Source organism: Hordeum vulgare, chromosome 6H (assembly GCF_904849725.1).
Source record: "Hordeum vulgare subsp. vulgare chromosome 6H, MorexV3_pseudomolecules_assembly, whole genome shotgun sequence".
Classification (NCBI taxonomy): domain Eukaryota; kingdom Viridiplantae; phylum Streptophyta; class Magnoliopsida; order Poales; family Poaceae; genus Hordeum; species Hordeum vulgare.
Window position 1 is genome coordinate 173092224 of NC_058523.1, and position 16266 is coordinate 173108489.

The window sequence follows — 16266 nt, forward strand, 5'->3', positions numbered from 1 at the left end:
TGCCCCCCTTCGATGGTCCCCCGGGGCCACCTCCGGTGGTCCCGGTGGTCCCGGTACGTTACCGGTGATGCCCGAAACACTTCCCGTATTCGAAACCATCCGTCCTATATATCAATCTTTACCTTCGGACCTTTCCGGAGCTCCTCGTGACGTCCGGGATCTCATCAGGGACTCCGAACAACTTTCGCTAACCTCGTATAATAATTCCCTATAACCCTAGCATCATCGAACCTTAAGTGTGTAGACCCTACGGGCTCGGGAGACACGCAGACATGACCGAGACATCTCTCTGGTCAATAACCATCAGTGGGGTCTGGATACCCATGGTGGCTCCCACTTGCTCCACGATGATCTCATCGGATGAACCACGATGTCAAGGATTCAATCAATCCCGTATACGATTCCCTTTGTCTGTCGGTATAGAACTTGCCCGAGATTCGATCGTCGGTATACCTATACCTTGTTCAATCTCGTTACCGGTAAGTCTCTTTACTCGTTCCGTAGCACGTCATCGTGTGACTAACTCCTTAGTCACATTGAGCTCATGATGATGTTCTACCGAGTGGGCCCAGAGATACCTCTCCGTCACACGGGGTGACAAATCCCGATCTCGATTCGTACCAACCCAACAGACACTTTCGGAGGCACCCGTAGTGCACCTTTATAGTCACCCAGTTACGTTGTGACGTTTGATACACCCAAAGCACTCCTACGGTATCCGGGAGTTGCACAATCTCATGGTCAAAGGAAAAGATACTTGACATTAGAAAAGCTTTAGCATACGAACAATACGATCTAGTGCTACGCTTAGGATTGGGTCTTGTCCATCACATCATTCTCCCAATGATGTGATCCCGTTATCAATGACATCTAATGCCCATGATCAGGAAACCATGATCATCTATTGACTAACGAGCTAGCCAACTAGAGGCTTGCTAGGGACACATTGTGATCTATTTATTCACACATGTATTACTGTTTCCTGTTAATAAAATTATAGCATGAACAATAGACGATTATCATGAACAAGGAAATATGATAATAACCACATTATTATTGCCTCTAGGGCATATTTCCAACAGAACACGCTCTTCAGTACTTTACACAAAGTGCTGCAATCTGGTGGAAAATGCATCATGCCATACAAGGATTTAGTGGAGTAGAAAGTTGGGACGAATTCAAGAAGACTCTGTTACGATCCCGTCTCATTCAGAAGGGCTATGATAATCCGAAGGAGAAGGCTGTTGCATGCAAGATCTGTGGAGAAATAGGACACACCCAGGAAGAACACACGGATGGATGCACTCATTGTGAAGAAAATCACCCAGCTGAGGAGTGCCCAAGTAGTCAGGTGACTTGTTTCCTTTGTGAAGGAACCACCCACTACCCAGCTCAGTGTCACATTTACCCCAAGGTGCAACAAGTTGTCAAGCAGCAGAAAGATGCAGTGAAGGAAACCCTCAAGAAGAAGATTCTAGAAGAACATGTGATGATTGAAAATATTGAAGACCCTGATGGACAAGGTCTGACCAGATTTTTCTCCAACGCATGCTACTCATGTGGAGAAGAAGGACATTAGTCACAGGACTGCACGAAGAGAAGCCAAGAGTATTTGGGAAACTTACTGACGGAAGAAGTGGAGTTTGATCCACTTGAAATAGAAGAACTGGCCAAAATAAAGGAATCCGGAAAGAAGAAAAAGTTCCCTCGAAAGAGCCAAATCTCTGCAGACATAGACCTGAGTCATGTCAGATGTTACAAGTGTATGAAATTTGGCCACCACAAATACATGTGCTCAGGAAGGAAGCCGGGAACCCAAGGAGCAAAGGCAAACAATAAGACGCCTCGAGACTTGTCAGAAATCATTTGCTTTTGTTGCAAGGAAGCAGGACATTTTGCCAGCGATTGTCCAGAAAGGAAGAAAGCTAGAATGGAGTAGTAAGTTTTGACCATGGCAATAAGTGTAGTCCGAAGCACTCTTGTTTTTCATGAGATCATGGAGTGAAATTTTTGTTACAGAATTCCCTGAGATTGTAATAACATCATGAATAAATGGAATTTATTTGTCTCATGATTGTCTATGTTGAAAATGTATGCGTTGTTTCTCTACGAGCAAAGATCTCTAAACAATTATGAGGATATGAGAAAATATGGTCTATGCAAGCATGAGTATAATTCATTTTAAGTGTGGTAGTAATCGGTAAACCCACAGGATCCATTGAGTAGGAGTGTACCATGATTACCAAGGAGACACATACATTCCTCTGAGTACCTATTTACTGACACCTGCAGATGACAACTCTCTACGAATCATTCCTCAAGGGCCCAGAAATGATCATGACCCTGACCAGTGATCATGATTACCCGAAAATCCGGAAGGACATGATGAAGCACATTCACCTTGAAGGAGATGCAGTCTACAAAGGCTACCCATTTGTGGAAAATGGAGTGGAACTTTGGTACGTGGAAGTACACCTCCACCATGTGAAAGGAGTTTGTCCAAAGACTATGGGGCAATACTTTTTCATTTCACGTGTACCACGAGCAACCTTCTTTGATGCTGTTCGTGAAGCTGCCATGGAAGCCATACGTCAGATCGGAGAAATACTTGAAGCAAGACTCCGTCATACCCAGGAATACCTGAGTGAAGTGCATGCTGAGATGATGGAGATGAAGCTAATGGCCACCATGATGAAGCAAAAGATGGATGATTTCAAGGAGCACCTCGGAAAGTTCGAGTGGAACTAAAGTACCTCCCAGAGAGGCAGATGAATAAAGTTGGCAGAAATGCTTGACCATACCGAACAATGTGGATGGCAGCATTTGTAATAGAGTACTTTTGAATTGGAGTTTTTGATAAGAAATTAAGGATGCAATAAAGGATTGATTATGAAATGAATAGATGTATGGAAGAAGCTATGATGGATCAGCAAACGTTTTCTTAGGAGCATACGAAAACTTGAGAGTTGTGAAGATACGATAGATGTTTCGTTCAGCTTGCAGAACCAATGGATTATCCGAACTTCGTTCGTGGAAAAGAGAAATTCTGCAACGCTTGTGAGGATGCCCAAGTGTTAGAATGCGAGATTCGCTAAACCTTATACAGGGAAATGATTTGGGTGCGGAATGGATTGATCACCATGACGACTTACTCTTATCATTTATCTTGCTATTCGGAATGGTAAATCTGAGAGACTTACCCATATAGAGAGACGACGTTCTTTGAAGCTTTTGTTTAAGCCTTAGAATGGTATGATGAAAGCCTCAAGTACATGGCATTTGTTGTCACGCGTAGGAAATTTTACGGTGAGAATGAAACCAAGACCTCTCTCTCTGCAGGATAACCACAAATGGTAGACCACCATGAGAATCATCGATAGGTTAGTTAGTATTGACCGTGAGACTGTCAGTTAAGAAGACCCAATGACGGAAGAAGCTTATATCAACGGGAGAGCATCACCAAAGGATTTAATATGAAGACTGTGCGATGTCAGATGCCAAAACCCCAAAGGATCGTTAAAGCATTTTGAGGGACCAGTATCTCTCATTTTAAGTGTGGTAGCATCCCACTTTGCAAGAGATTGGATTGCTAGAAGACCCCCAAACCCTAACCTTTTCTTTCTAGCCTCTTCGAATCTCGAGGACGAGATTCATTTTAAGTGTGGTAGTTTGTAACATCCCAAAATTATAAATTTTGGAATGTTAAAATAATTATTAGATTGATTATTTGTTTGTTTGCCTGAGTGATTGAAACTTGAGTGAAATTTGAAACTTTTCAAAACTTTTGAATGAGAGGGAATAAAATGACTTTCCCTTTCTCCAGTGAATTCAAATTCAATCTTTTAAAACCAAAGAGAGAAGATGACATGACTTCTTCAACTATAAAGAATTTGAACGGAGATATTTGCATATGAATTCTTTTGCATTTCTATTTGTTTTCTTCGTGCAAGAAATGCCGGGAAATAAAATTCTGTCAAACAGAAAAGAGAGGAGGAACATGACCCTCAAACCCACGGGCATTTTGAAGGTTATTTGAACCCTAAAACTTAGAGGGTCATTTGAAAATTATTTGCAAAAGAAAATAAATCTTTTAGGCAATTTTGTGAAAATAATTTTTTCTGAAGTTTTTATTTTTGCCGTGGGAAAATGCCCATCATTTATATTTTATTTTTCTGATAATTTTAGTATATAGAAACTCTTTATTCCGAATTGATTTGAATTCCCTTTTATCATTTTAGTTTCCTAGTTTTAAAAATAGGAAAGATATCTCTATTAAATGGAAATAAGAGCTGGCCCATTAAGACACTTTCCAAATTTGGCCCAACAAGATCATCTCCTACCTCTCTCTTTCCTCACGTTACAGAAGTTTCCATCAATGGAGGAAGGAATTCTCTCCTTTCCGATCTCCCTCTTCTTTCCTTCCGGACGCCATCCGAGACCGCTTATAAATTCCCACCGTCCTCCTCTCTCCGTTTTTCCCTTTTCCCAACCCCAACTCCCCTGCCGCGTCGCCCGCCCAAACCTCGCCGGAGCAACTGCCCAAGACGAGCCCGCAACACCTGCACGAGCCCCCCATCGCCCCTGCACTCCGCACCCCCTGCAGCCCTCCCCTACCCCGCTGCACCACCCACGCCCCACCCCACCCCACCCCCTCGCCCTGCACCTCGCCAGAGCTACTGCCCCTCCCCGACCAGGAGCTTTTCTCCAGGAAACTCCTCCACCGACCCCCCCCCCCTGTAGGTCCCTCCACCCAGTCGCCCCCCCTACACCCCCCCTGCCACCCCACCTCCTCCACCGGCCCCTTCCCCACCCTCGCCGGAGCTCCACCCCGACCCCAGCATCCCTCGGCCACCATGGCTAGCACGGAAGCAACTCCCAGCCACGGTAAGGCTCCCTCTTTCCTTTCTTCTTTTTACTTGTTTTCTTTTTTTTTAGTTTTACCCTTAGATCTATTTTCAACGGTGTAGATTAGAGTACGATAACCTTTCGGTTTTTAAACAAAAACCGCCGGTTTTTATTCACTTACCTCTTAGCCAGAGAATTTTTTCTTATTTAGCGGCCATCCGCTGGTTAGCCTATGCCACGCACACCCATCAGCCAATCAGAAACCGCCACATGGATTCCCTGTTTATCTTATTTTTCAGATTTAGTTCAAAAACAGAAAAGTTCCAATCTTGTTTAGCCCATAACTTTTGATCCCGAAGTCCAATGATGTTGATTCTTTTTCCAGTAGCTCACAAATTTCCTGTAGTTTTTAAAAACATATAATTAGTCTATGTTTGAAATTTGCAAATTTGAGTTAGATCCGATTTAGTTTAAACCTTGTTTTGCCTATTCCAGGAGTTTAAAAATAGTTGTTAATTTGATTCCTATTGCTACTGATCACTAGTGATCTTATGTATCATTGGTAAAAGTTTCTGATTTGTTTGAGTATTTTAGCTTATGGTTTCCTGTGAAACAATTTCTGTTTCACCTCTTTTAGGATTTCGGCTAATTCCTTTTCTATCTTTGTTTTAAAATATTTTCTTTATTATTTCAGAAACATTATTGTTTTTTTAGTTAAACAGTAGTTTTGCAACAAGTTTTATTTTATTTTTATTTGTTTTCATGAAATCAATTCTAGTTCCTTAGTAACTTGCAATTGGTTTCACCACTGTTTCAAATCCCGTTTGGGAATACTTTCAAATAGTTTTGTGAAAAATACTCCATTTTATCTTAGTTAAACTTATATCTTAGTTCGTTGTTATTATTTTCTGTTAGACAAAAACTATTTCGTGTTTGACGTAGTAGAAGACTCCCTAGTCTTATTTGAAGTTTCCTTCGGATTCCTATTCGCTCTCTCTTTTGTTTTGATTGCTAGAATGATTGCTAGTATGAGTGCTTATGTGAATGATATGTTTGTTATATAGATTTCATCGGAGAGTGATGAGTAGTCTATCAAGTTATTTCTCGAGAAATTCTTCTTCATCAACATCACCAGGCAAGTCACTTTGATCATACTATCACCTATGTTTTATGCATCGTAGTTCTACCATCCTATGCCCAATTGCATGCTGCTTAGGTACTTGGAAATTTTAGTATAGATTGTAGTATCATGTGGTAGGCAGACAACAACCCCGATACTTGGCCTGGGGACGACAAATTTCATATTGCTATGCTTGAGTAGACGGGATTTCGGTTGAGTGCATAACACGAGTGATGCGAAGTTGATTAAATAATCAAGACCGGTTAAGACAAGATTTTCAAGACCTCGGACGCAATGCAACTCTGGGTGAAGGACGGTTGATCGGCTCCCTGGAGAACCCAGTGGATGACCCGGGATGCTGGGGACGGCCATGACATCCTGTGGAAAGCTTCACCCAGGCTCAAAGAGACGGACGGATATTTTCAAGACCCAAGGCTTACCTGCACAGCCACAAGTCATTATGGGCTCTGGCTTGGTTGGACAACGCGGCGACTCTGGACAGGCGGTGCTAGCAGATGTAGAAGAACGGTAGGATTGGATGGGCACCGACAGGGATTCAGAGGGACCCGTTGAAAGACCATGTTTTGATCATCCGGTCTTCAAACACCCTGAAGTGCGAGGACATACACGGAGGCGATCAAATCTTGTGGGGAACGTGTGCAAAACTCTGCAGAGTACTCAAACCTAATTGATTAGCCGTGTCCACGGTCATGGACCACTTGAGCCAAAGGAACTGAAGTTATCTGGATTTCTCAACACCATTAAATATATTTGATGAGGGTAATTATTGACAACTTGGGTACGAGAACTGGTTGGCGGAACCATCTCATTAACAACCAACAATGTAGTAACATTTTGCTTTTAACCCTCTCTTGATGTAGGAGAAAACTTGCTTTTCGCTAAAAACTTATAGCCCCACCTGCCATATATGCATATAGTATAGATGATTACTTTTCACCCCTCTCTTATGTGACTTGCCGGCATATTCAATATGCTGACCTACAGGGCTGCAACGTCTTATGTTGCAGATATTTTTCTTCGACGAGTAAGAGTACGATTCAGGGTTACGGTCTACACTCAACTTGCCGTTGGTGTTTATTGGGACTCCACTCCCTTGACCGCTTCCGCTGAGATATTTAAGGTATATATCAGTTTTACGCTATTTTACATGTGATTGCACTTTGATATATACATTGATGTACTGTGTGTGCCAGCATACTGATCCAGGGATGGCACAGAAACACAGAGGCTTGACTCGTCTTGAGTCGGGCCGCTACAACAAAATAATGAACACTGGACTCTTGTGTCTGTTTATGGACCATCTCAAGGTGAAGCTAGAGACCATTTTGTGAGCTGACTTTATGGCCTGGAGATACCTCTAGGAGAACATTGGCTTTTGGTTGGTGATTTCAATTTTATCAGGTCCATTGATAATAGGAATTTGCGTGGAGGTGATCTAAATGATATGTTCATGTTCAATGAAATAATTGGTCATCTAGGACTTTTGGAACTGCCCCTCAAGGGAAGATCGTATAGTTGGTCTAATATGGAAGACAACGCACTCCTGGACCAGCTAGATTGGTTCTTCACTTCTTCTGACTGGATATCTGCATACCCTATGGATGAAGTTCTGCCTTTAGCTAAGACCGCTTCAGATCATGTACCCTGCATGATTACAATTAAAACTTCCATTACTATGTCAAATGTTTTCAGGTTTGAGAATTATTGGCTCGAGGTAGATGGTTTCATCTAGTGTGTGGAAAAATCAGATATATTAAAGGCTGGAGGAGCTTAGGCCTTTTGTTTAGGCCTGAGTTCAATTTTAGAAAGATTGTCAAGCTCCATGTAGAAAAGTTGCTACATCTACAATTCTTATACTGGAAGAATAAATGTACCATCAGATATATTAAGTTTGGGGTGAGAATACCAAAAACATTCTTGCAATGGCCACTAAAACACATAGAAGAAACTCCATAGCTAGTCTGAAATTGTTAGATGGGTCTATCATCACTGAGCACTCCCAAATGGATGGGTTTATCTGGAGTTCTTTCAAAAACAGAATGTGAGTGTCCACGGGAATAATAATGGGGTTTGATATGGCATATTTGTTATTGCCCATTGAAGGTCTTGAGGAGTTAACTAAACCCTTTCAAAAGGAGAAAATGGATGACATTGTCAAGCATATGCCCATTGACAAGGCTCCTGGTCTTGATGGTTTTAATGGTCTTTTCTTCAATAAGTGTTGGCAAATTATCAGTGATGATTTTTATGAGCTAGCCTATTCATTTTATGATGGTTCTGCTGCTCCGGAAAACATTAATGGTTCATACATTACCTTGGTGCCCAAAAAACTGGTCCTTGTGGGGGTTCGGGATTATAGACCAATCTCCCTCACTGGCATGGGTTTGAACTACCTCTCAAAACTGTTGGCAAATAGATTGGAAAAAGTAATTATGGAGTGCATCCATAAAAACCAATATGGATTCATCAAAAGCAGAACTATTCAAGACTGCATTGGATGGGCTTTTGAATATTTGCATCAATGTCATAAGTCAAAGAGGCCCATTGTTATCCTGAAATTAGACTTTGAGAAAGCTTTTGATTCTTAGAAACATGAGGCAATAATGCAAATTTTGAGGTCCAAGGTTTTCAATGAAAAGTGGATTTCTTGGATGGCTCAACTTCTATCTAGTGGTACATCTTCAGTGCTGCTTAATGGGGTCCCTCGCAGGAAGTTTTTTTGCAAGAAGGGGTCAGGCAAGGAGATCTTGTTTCTCCCCTGTTATTTGTGATTGATGTTCATCTTTTACAATCAATGGTTAATGATATGTATACTAGAGGAGTATTTCAGCTGCCAATTCCATGCCATGACCAGGACCATCCTATTGTTCAATATGCTGATGATACTCTCATCATTTTGCCACCTGATAAGGTGCAACTTCTTGCTCTCAAGGACATGCTCAATATTATCTCTCAGTCAACTTGACTTGATGTTAATTATCATAAGTTCTCTATCATTCCCATCAATTTGGATGATGAAGCCATGAAGGATCTAGCTGAAACTTTTGCCTGTCAGGTGGACAAAATGCCTTTCACTTACCTCGGGCTCCCACTTGGGACTACTAGGCCAAAAATGGTGGACTTCGGGGGTGTTTGGTTGGGTTTCAGCGAACTTCCTGCGAGCTTACGGCTTTTAGCTTCGAAGCCAAAAGCTCCTATTTAGGGGCTTACGGCTGCAAATGTGGCTTCCTGTTGCAGCTGTGAGAAGGATGAAATCCACAGCTGTAGCTGGAAGCCCCTAAATAGGAGCTTTTGGCTTGAAAGCCGGAAGCTGGCTCGAAGCCCAACCAAACACCCTCTTCATGCCCCTGGTTGACTCCATGGAATGGAGAATGACTGCCATTTCTGCTTTCCTTAATTCAGGTGAAAGGTTGGAGTTCCTAAACTCAGTTTTGTCCTCAATGACAATGTTCTTTCTAAGTATCCTAGCTATACCCCCTGGCATACTTAAGCATTTGGAGAGAATTCAGAGACAGTGTCTTCGGAGGAAACATAAGGATGAACCTGCTCCATCCGTGGCTGCTTGGGATCTGGTTTGCAGACCAAAAGCTAAGGGAGGACTTGGAATAGTGAATCTTGCAGTCTAGAATGTGGCATTACTCCTGAAGTATGCAAATCACTTCGTGAACAAAAAATATGTCCCTTGGGTGTCACTGATTTTGAACACCTACTACCATGAGAGGGTCCCACAAGCAACTAGGGATTGTTTATCTTTCTGGTGGAAATATATTTGCAAAATTATGGCTCAATTCAAGGCCTCAACCAAGGTTACTGTTAATGTCGGGGACACTGTCTTTTTCTGGACTGATCATTGGAAAATTGGTGATGATACTAACACTTTATATTCTAGGTTCCCGAGGTTTTTTTCTTATGTAAAGGACCCATGGATGACTGCCAAGGAAGTCTTCAATGTGCCGAAGTTGTTGGATCTTTTCTACATACCTTTATCTGAGCAGGCTTATCAAGATTTTCTGGACATGGAAAACCTAATAGAATACCATGAAAGGGATGTAGACCTCAAGGATTGCTGGTGGTGGCAGGATTCTTCCAAACAATTTAAGCCCAAGTTATTTTATATGAGCATGCACTCGAGCCTTGCTTTCAATCCTTTGCTATACTAGATTTAGAGATCATGTTGCACCATGAAAATCAAGGTTTGTGCTTGGATGATGATTATGGATAGGTTGAATACCAAAGATATGGTTCAAAGGAGGCATTGGCACATGGAAGATGGGGTACGGTGTGTTCTCTGCCCATTGAGTGAAAGAGAAACAAGAGACCATCTTTTTTTTCCAGTGCAATTTCTCTGTGCGAGTCTAGAACTACCTGCAGATTGATGGGTGCCAAGGTGATACTATGGATGAAGTCACAATCAATGCAAGGAGAGTTTTCCAAAGTCTTTCTTCTCTGAAGTGGTTTTCCTTGCTTGTTGGAATATTTTGCTTATTCGGAATGCAAAAGTATTGAGCCATGAAAGGCCAAGGCTTAATAGATGGAGGGCAACTTTTGTGCATGATATCTCTCTCATGTAGCACAGAATCAAGTCAGCCTACAAAGATGACCTTTTGAGATGGATCTCTTACCTTCCTATTTGAGTTCTGATCTGTACAAACATGACGATGAAAGGGGCAGGTACTACATAACATGATCTATGATGACTTGGATGTGGGCAGGGACGGGAATGAATATAAAATGTGGACGATGGCGACGACTCAGACGCGAGAACTGGAGGATGGACGTGGGAGGAGGATCATCACTCTTAGTGGACTAGGTCAATTTGGAGGTAGTTGTATTGGGTTCCTCTGTGGGATCCAACCTGATGGATGCGTTTGGGCACACAGGTGCCTCCACATATCCGCCCTAGATTTTAGTTGGGTTTTAGGAGTGCCGGGAAACCCAAACATATAGGGACGGTTTGGGGAGAGGGGGAGGGGGTAGCTCACATTTTTGTGACCAGACCATCCACCTAGATGTACCGGGGGATTTGAACCGGACTATCCACCCGAATGTGTAAGACAGATTTGTCGGGTTCAGGTATAGATACTCTTATTTAGCTGCTAGAATATGTGCCAATAAAAAACTTCTACATATGAATCATGTACACATTGTGCATATCTTCTTGACACAATTTGTAAGTCAACCAAGTAAGGTGTACCCTTATGGTATTACATATATAGAATCCATAGAATCCAGTTGACCCTAGTGGCGGATCAAGAATGACCTTCAATTTCCTCTCCTTTCACCTACCTTGCTCTCATGAGCAGCTGCTGGCGGACCTTCAACCCAACCAACCTTGCACCCCATCTTTCGTCCTTGTCGTCGCCAAGAGGCACCGCTGGGTGAAGGCTGGCCAATGTCAACTACGACGGGGCTCACCCTCGCCTGGTAGTGGTACCGCGGGTCTCGGCCAATGGTAGTGGTACCGCGGGTCTCGGCCAACCAACAAGGGGTCTACGGTATAGTGGGGTACGCGTGGTTCTGCTCGGGATGTCATGAGGGGTTCTCCTTTCGTCAAGGCTGAGGTGGTTATTCGAGTTGGTCGATTGGGGTAATAGCATCGAGCCAGACCTGGTGCCGCGGCTTCCCTTGGGTTGGTCTGTGTTGGCATCAGCCCTGCTCGGGAGTTGCTCTGGGATGCGTTGTGGTGGGCCTCGCAACGGTGCAAAACTTGGTGGTAGTGCGTTAGAGCAAGTACAATAGAGCTGAGTCAGCTGGCTATAAAGAATAAAGTAATATATTTTTGAGGAAAGAGAAGAGGAGAGAAGGTAAGCGGGCTCTTAGCTAAGAGCCAGCTCTAGCACGTGCTCCTAGACCTTTTGTGAGTATGAAAGGTAGACCATATAATAAAAAAAAAGTAGTACACTTTTGCAATGAACTATTGTACATGTTGGCTATAAGATGGGCTATAGATGACATGACAATGACTTATAGCCAGCAGCTGGCTATGCTATTGTACTTGCTCTTATGGTAGTATGGTGCGGTCGGGATTTGACCACTATCTGATCGGGTGCTCGGAGGTGGATGACAATGTCTCGGTGTGCGTGTGGGTGGGACTATGGCCATGGGACTGGGCATGGCAGGCGATGGTGGTTTGTGAGCTAAGTTTGTGGTGGCGGTGTGATGTCCTGCCCCGGCGTGCTCAGGTGGGCAGTTACAGTGTTACATTGTGTGGGCTCCCTCGAGTGATGTGAGGCATCTTGGCACTGATTTGTTTCTTTCAGATCGACGCCGATGACCATGGGGCATGGCTTTGTATGAGCTCGTCTGGGCCAAGCCAGTAGAGTAAGGCCAGGGCTTTCTCCATGATGAGCGACGACAGTCATCAAGGAGCACCCTCCCGTGGTCCATAGGATTGAGAGGGGATGCATGCGTGGACGCTTCGTACCGTGGAGGCGTTGGCGCCGACTTGGTGGCTCATGCTGGGCTAGGATTGCAAGGAGATACCTTTTGTTCTTCCTATCGTGGTTGGTGTGTGGGGATGTGGACACTTTTGCGGGGCCTCGAGTCTTGGATGTTGAGGCGGCCACCCTAGGTGGTGATCCCCATGGTTGGATCTTCAACGGGGCATCATATCAATGGTGATAATTATCTCTCTTGGCCGTTTGGACATCGAGGGGTGTAGTGGCGGGTTGCCGGGGCTCATTCTCTGTTGCCGGCAGTCGCGACGCCCTCATCTCGAGGTCTGTCCTCATCACAGTTATCTAGGTGCCTCGTGGTGGCATGGATAAGCTCCCGAACGAAAGCTTCGCACTTTGGCGTCGTCGTTGTGGGTACCGCTTTCCTCTTGATGATGTCATTGTGGTTCTCCTCACCATGTCACGCTTCCGCATGAAAGAACCTTGTCCGCCTCGCACTTGACGGCGACGACGCTTATCGTCCTTGACCCTCGCGAGCGCGTTCTCGTGAAGTTTAGTTATCCTAAGTTATGTCGTGATATTCTATTAAGGGCGACATGTGATATGTCTCGGCAGCGTAGCCGCGTGCGTATATTGTCCATTTATCTCAAGATTTGTTTCGTAAGAAAGTGTGCTCACTAAGTTGCATCGTTCGGTCGTGTTTTGATTTGTGTTTTATCGACAGAGTGGGGCGTGCCTGTTTCGTGAAGTTGTCTCGATCACGAGTGGGTAGGCACTAAAGGAGTGGTATGTATACTTGTGCACATGTTTTTTGCACAGAATGTTAGAATTAATCCCGTTAGGCTAGTTAGTTTTCTCTAATTTGTTGTTGACTGAATAAAATGCCATGTAGCGTGAGTTCTGTTCACGTCTTGGCATAGTTCCAGGTAGTTAGTTAGTCAGTTAGTCAAGCCGTCACAAGTGGATCGTGGGATGGCACGATTGTGAACACGTGACGACGTCGACGCTGCGATCGGGGGGCGTGGGATGGCACGTCCGGTTTACCCGGTCAGGAGCTGGCTTTCAGTTTCAGATTGAATAATAAAGAGAGCAAAACACAAAAGCTGCATTAGTGTCAGCAGCGTAAACACCCGTGTCAATCTTTTGGAGAATTCAAAGTTCATCTCTGAAACAACAATTGGTACCATAGCCACAGGGAGAGAATGTCGGGAGCGGGGGCTCGCGCACGCCACAGCGCTCCGGCTCACGCCGGTGGCACGTCAGCGACGAAGCCCCACGCGGCGAAGTGGGCGAGAGTTGGTCATCCACGAGAGGGTGATCAGAGAGGGCAGCGTCGGAGGCTCGATCCCGATGTTGAATCGCACAAACTACGTCGAGTGGTCGATCCTGGTGAAGGTACACCTACAGGCTGCACGTCTGTGGGATGCGATCAAGTCAGGAGACGCGGATCATCCAGGGAGGGCTGGAACACGGTGAAAACGCGGGAGATGGTGTGATTCTCCATGGTGTACCGCCAGAGATGCTCCGGACCTTGGCTGGAACGGCCTCAGCCAGGGAGGCCTGGAACACGGTGAAAACGCTCCACATGGGCGTGGAGCGCATGCGTGACTCGAGGGCTTAGGCACTGCGCCGGGACTTTGAGACGCTCTCCTTCAAAGATGGAGAGACGGTGGAGGACTTCGCCCTTCGCCTCACCGACTTGATCAGCGACCTTCAGGAACTCGGCGACGATGTTGATGAGGTCAAGGCGGTGAGAAAGTTCCTGCGGGTGGTACCGCAGCGCTATGCCCAGGTAGCCATTTCAATGGAAACATTAGTTGATCTGAAATCTCTGACAATAGAGGAGGTGGTCGGTCGGTTACTTGCCATCGAGGAGCGCCTCGACCCTGACACAGGCGGCTCCGACGGCAAGATGCTCCTCACACAGGAGGAGTGGCACGAACGAGAAAGGGGACGGCAATCAGGCGGAGGCTCATCGGGCGGTGGTCCAAAAGGGGGCAGGGGGAAACCCAAGCCAAAGCCTCCCACCGAAGCTGGCGGTGGACAGCCTCAAGGCGGTGGCCCTAGGCGAAAGGGGAAACTGCGGCAAGTGGGGCCATTGGGCACGCGACTCCTACGCCAAACCCAAGCAAGAGCGCCGCGAGGAGGCGAACATGGCGCATGCAGAAGAAGAGAGGGACCGGAGCTACTCATGGCGGTCCTCGACGCGCCGGAGCAGGTCATGATCACCGCTCCGCAGACCGTTTTCCTCAACGAGGAGCGTGTGGTGCCCGCCGATGTGCCCAGCAATAGTGGCGATGCATCGTGGTACGCCGACACGGGCGCAAGCAGCGACATGACAGGCTGCAAGGAGTTGTTCGCGACTCTCGATGAGACGGTGCGCGACACTGTCCATTTTGGGGATGGATCGACTCTCGACATCCTTGGCAAAGGCACCGTGATTTTTCTGAGCCTGGCAGACGACCAACGTGTGCTCACCGAGGTGTATTTTATACCTCGCATGCGGAGTAACATTGTGTCGCTCGGGCAGCTCGACGAGAAGGGGTGCGAGATCGTGATCAAGGACGACATACTGGCAATCTTCGACCAGGAGGGTCAAGCACTGACGCGCGTCAAGCGTGCGTCCAACCGGCAGTACAAGATGACACTACGGCACGCCGAGCCAGTCAGTCTCCTGACGAAGGCAGATGACCCAGCGTGGCTATGGCATGCCCGCTTCGAACACATCTACTTTCGCGCCTTGAGCATGCTCTCAAGGAAGAACATGGCACGTGGGATCCCAAGCATCGAGCATGTGGGCGAGTACTTTGACAGGTGCATGTTGGGCAAGCAGCACCACATCCCGTTCCCGCAGACCATAGTCTACCGCGCGGAGGAAAGGTTGGAGCTTGTCCACACCGATCTTTGTGGTCCGATCACGCCGGCGACCCCTGGAGGTAGAAACTACTTTCTGCTGATTGTAGATGATTACTCATGATATATGTGGACCCAGGTTCTCAGGACAAAGAGCGAGGCGTTCGCTTTCTTCAGAAAGGTGAAAGCGATAGCAGAAAATAAGAGCGGCTGCAAGCTCCTTGCGTTTCGCTCGAACCGCGGTGGGGAGTTCAACTCCACCGAATTCGTCAGCTACTGTAGTGAGCTCGACATCAAGCATCTCACGAGGGCGCCATACACTCCCCAACAGAACAGAGTCGTCGAGCGCCAGAATCAAACCATGGTTGACATGGCTCGGTGTATGCTGAAAAGCATGCGTATGCCAGCTGAGTTCTGGGGTGAGGCTGTAAAAACTGCAGTCTACATCCTCAACAGGTCGCCAACAAGAAGCCTCGACGGTGTGACTCCATCTGAGCAGTAGAATGGCAAGAAACCCAGTGTGGCACACCTGCGCATGTTCGGGTGCCATGTTCATGTGAAGAAGTTGGGGCCTGGGCTTAACAAGTTGGCGGACAGATCGTCACCTGGTGTCATAGATGGGGTACGAGGAAGGCTCGAAGGCCTACCGTCTCTATGATCCAGCAACCAAGAAGATGATGGTTTCGCGGGACGTCGCATTTGAAGAATCACGACCTTGGACCTGGACAGAGGAAGCGGCAAAGGGAAGCATGGCAACCGGACACCGTGCAGGACGGCGACAACGAGGGGGTGTTTCGCACTCCTCGCCACAGGCAAAGCGGGCGACGCCGCCCACTCACGACAACACCCTCGGCTCCGAGGGCCACGTCTCTATCGCCGCATCGAGGATGTCTACGACACCACAACGGAGCTATTGGAACTAATCACGATTAGCCAAATTGAGTCCGGCACGGATTCAATACCCTGGCCGAGTCGGCTTGTACTAAGTAGTCCAGGTACTATATATATGTACTAGCTCCCCATGTAATATCT